Here is a 4,429-nt window from a genome sequence, read left to right as displayed (position 1 = left end):
ACCGGTGAAGAAAGGTCTTTGTAATTTAAAATATTTGTTCTGTCTCCTTCCCACTTTGAGAATTAAGAGCAGGGAGAACAGGGTGGAGGCAAGCAGGTAGAAAATGAAGCTGTAGAGCCTGGCAAGTCCAAGGATGCCAGCCGTGTCCCCCTGACAATGCTGACATTGAGGTCTGGCAGTAATCTAGGACCACAACATTGTTTTGCCCAGCTGAGTGAGAGTGGGGATAGATAGGGCTCAGAGGCTTATTTAATCTGCAGTGCTTAACACAGATAACTCAGATTTTCATAATACCTCACCTGTGCCTCCATTCCTTGGGAATGAAGCTAGGAGCCTGAAACCATGGAAGGGAGAGGGGCGAAGAAAGGATGTGTGTAACTTTGAGAAGCCTCACAGGTGACTGAAGCGCCACTCTTTGACAGCTTAGTTCCACTTCTCTTATTATTTGCTTATATAGTAATAGGAAGAGCCAAAGTGGAAAAAGGTTGATAAAATAAGACTGTATGAGGAGTACAGTGATGTCTATCTCTCTCTGGAGACCTTGGAATGTTGTTGGCTTTAATGAGAGGCAATCTAAATATATGTCTTTCAAACACAGAAGAAATTGCTTAACATAACACTATTTAAAATCACAATATGCATGTCTGGGTGGCTTATTTGGTTGGAAAACTGACTCTTGATTTTGTCTCAGGTCATGATCTCAGGGTCATGAAATCCAACCTTGCATCAGCTTCTGTACTCCGCATAAAGTCTGCTGGAGAGTCTTTTTCTCTGTCTGCCCCTCCCCCTGCCCATGCTTGCTCTCTTTCTCTCTCAAATAGATAAGTAGATCTTTAAGAAAATAAATAACTGAAGTTACATAAAGAATACTTCCTCTAGCAACAGAAGAATTATTAAAAAATAAAATAAAATAACTGATCCACATTATACAACTATAGTCAATGCAAACATGTATATTATATGTGGTCCTCATGAGGGAGTTGGTATAAGATGCTTCTTCAAAAGGGAACTGGTGAAATCCATGTGGAATGTAGCAAAGGCAAATAGGTAGGAGGTGATAATATCCAGATACTTTCATGTAAAATTTGTCCTCATTCTAAGTTGCCCTTCAATCATCTGGCTCTTACATCACTTTGCTTTGAAGTAGCTATTTTTTTGTAATGGAGACTCAACCCATTATGAAGATGCCCCAGGCTCTTTTTCTGTAATAGCTCATCAGGTATAGGTATTGTTCTGCTTTTTCTGGCTTATGTGAGTATTGTACAGCTTTGTGTAAGGCTAAAACTTAGTAGTTTTCTCCAAAAATACCTGTAGTTGCTGCCTGGAGCATCTTATCCAAAGTTCCTCAGAGTTAGAGTTGTAATAAAAGAAGACTTTAAGCAGGAATTTATAGGTTCCATAAACTGCGCATAAATGATTTATTATATTAGTTTATGTGTTATAGGTACACTGCCTCTTCCCTGCTACAACAACCTAGGATTTGGTTTGTAATTATGTTTTGTACATTCATATGTGCAGTAATAATTATAAATCAAAATAATTAGTCGAATTGCAAAGTGTTGCTTTAAGCACACTTTAGTATATGGTGTGTCTTATATATGTCTATGTTAGTTCCAATCTTGTCTTCAGGGCCATTACTTAATCTTTGAAACTATTTAATGTTATGCATTCTCCAGGATGGCATACTTACAAGTCTTCAGTTTAGACTATATGCTCTTAACTTGACTGTTCCTTTATTACTAGATAACATGAGAAGTAATATTCTGTGAAGAAATTTCTGGTAGTCAAGATATGTGTATTGCTTTAAAAAATTCTACAGACATCTTTGCTAAAAAATCCAAGTAACTCCCTGTATCCTTAAAGTGGACCTCTTAGCTTTGGGCTCAGATTGGATCCTTTGTCCCTATACATTAGAGATAATTCTTCCCTGTTGAGACCAGAAAATTCGCTACAGCTGCCATTACATTATTGTTGCATCTACCTAAAAGGGCTATTCAAAGGACATTTCATTGTTCTGTAAGAAAGAGAACTGAGACTTCACCTGTTTTACAAGAAGAGGATGTGGAACTTCTGTGGTATACATTTGTATGTGGGCATGTCTTTTCTCTGATAAGTGTCTCCATGTGTAACGAAATTCAAGCTGAAATTTAAATCCCATTAAAACGTACCATATGGTAGTGAATCTGTGAGGACAGAGAAATAGAGTCATCATCAGTCACCAGTCTCTCCCAGAAAGAACCCAGCAGCTATGAAAGTTCACATCTCGACTTTAACAGCTATATAAGTAGGGACACAATATTACTGACATCCATAATACGTTGTAAGAATTAATTGTGATAATCTAGGTAAAGGGCTCAAAATAGCATCTGGTTAATGGTAAGTTTCTATAGATAAAATCGTTGTATAATTATATCACTTTATGTATATATGTTATACTATTTTATGTATGTATTTTATTATTTTGTACATTTTACTTTTTCCCATTTTCCTGAACTTTATTAAAGAGAAATCAATGGTGAGATCTCTAGAAACAAAGTCAATTTTCTAGGATCCTTCCTTCGAAATGTAATATTTGATTTCCAAACACATGCCAGAGCATACATGGTTCCCAATTGTACTAAGTAGGTGAGAAGCTGAAATTGTAAAATGTTTGTCTTCCAACTTTCCACAGCCTGTGGTCTGTCTTAGGGTAAACAGTAATTGCCTGAGCAGCTACTATGTCTTCATGAATTTTTGTCTATAGCTCTCTGAGCTCTTCCATATGCAGCAAACACAGAATTTGAGCAGCTTCATTAGGAGCTGCATCTCCTGTGTCAAAATCAAGAACATGTTTGTCTAAAACAACTAGCAAGAGTGTCTGGGTGAATCAGTGGGTTAAGCTTCTGTCTTCAGCTCAGGTCATGGTCTCAGGTTCCCGGGATTGAGTCACGCATCTGGTTCTCTGCTCAGCAGGGAGCCTGCTTCTCCCACATCACCCCCTTACCCCCACCCCCACCTCGCCTCTCTGCCTACTTGTGATCTCTGTCAAATAAATAAATAAATAAATAAACTTAAAAAAATAAATAAATAAAGCAACCAGCATGCCCTCTTTTATTTGATTTGCTTTCGTAACTGCCTCCTTTGTCAGGAGCTTCTGTACTAAAATGTGAGTTGCCGTAAGCATTATTGGATAATCGTGATACTGAATCTGAAGAAGGTTGGCCAAAGCCATTACAACAGCCTTAAAATAGAGATTATTTACATTGGAATTGATCAATGGCTCTGCATTTTTAGCTGCATTGTCAGCATTTATTGTATTATCAGGTACCAAGTCCTTGTATTTTTCATTATTTCCATATTCAAGCCTAATGGCTAAACCAAGAAGCCAGTCAATTGCTTCTTGTCGATCTTGAATCTTGAAAAGACAGTTCACATCTCTGAGATACTTTTCAAAGAATTTGGGCCAGTCCCTGCTGTGGATGTTTCTTAAACTACCTGTGTCTTCAATCTTTTAGTGTCAGATTTTCTGGTCTTCAGGCCAAACAATAAAGTTTCTATATTCTGTTTCGTCTTTGCAGTGCAGGTAATTGAAGGTCGTCAGCCTATGTTGGAACATGGTCCCCACTCTGGCTGGGTGAAGAGAGGCTAGGAGGAGTAGGCAGCGCAGACACCTGCGAAATGGCAAGAGCTGTTTTGTAACATTTTAAATATGATTTTTCCAAAATGGTACCTTTAGTCCCATTAGCCTTCATAAAATTTTACCTTTAATGACTATATACAGTAATAAGTATACTTTTTCCCCCCAAATATTTATTTATTTATTTTTAGAGGCAGCACAAGCAGAAGGGGCAGAGGAAGAGAGAGGGAGAGTGTGAAGTGGGGAGAGGGTGAGGAAGAGGGAGAGGGAGAGAGAATCTTAAGCAGACTCCTGGCTGAGCAGAGCCCAACATGGTGCTCCATCTCAGGACACTGAGATCATGACCTGAGCCAAAACCAAGAGTTGGATGCTTAACCAAATGTGCCATGTAGGAGATATTGTTAACTCAGGGTTGTTTTAACACACATTTCTTTGATAATTATATTAACAGTGAACATATTCTTAGTGTGTTTACTATTTGTTTTTATTAATTTTTAATTGACCTCTGTATATTAATTATACTTTAAAAAATTTAGTACTAAATATAAAAATGTATATTTAATAACTAAATGGCTATGAGTTTAAAAAAAAATTGAATTAGGCATTTTTACTTACAACACTAGTGCATCTATTAAGATGAGTTGGCACATCATTACAAGATGGCTCCAGATTTGACAGATGACTGGGAAACAAAGAAGAAAACTCTCCAGAGTCGTTTAGGGTTGTCATGATTCTCTTAATCCAGAGCTGCCTTATTGACTATGCTCAATATGACTAACATGGGGGAAAAAGGCAAAAGTATGGAAAACTAGC

General features: G+C 37.5%; 1 pseudogene; it reads right to left on the bottom strand.

The window, feature by feature from the left end:
• Positions 1 to 2,601: 2,601 nt before the first annotated feature.
• Positions 2,602 to 3,595, bottom strand: LOC131838828 (RNA transcription, translation and transport factor protein-like; annotated as a pseudogene).
• Between the last annotated feature and the right edge of the window lie 834 nt (positions 3,596 to 4,429).

This window comes from Mustela lutreola, chromosome 1, assembly GCF_030435805.1.
Source record: "Mustela lutreola isolate mMusLut2 chromosome 1, mMusLut2.pri, whole genome shotgun sequence".
Taxonomy (NCBI): Eukaryota; Metazoa; Chordata; class Mammalia; order Carnivora; family Mustelidae; genus Mustela; species Mustela lutreola.
This window is presented reverse-complemented; position numbering and strand designations above follow the sequence as displayed.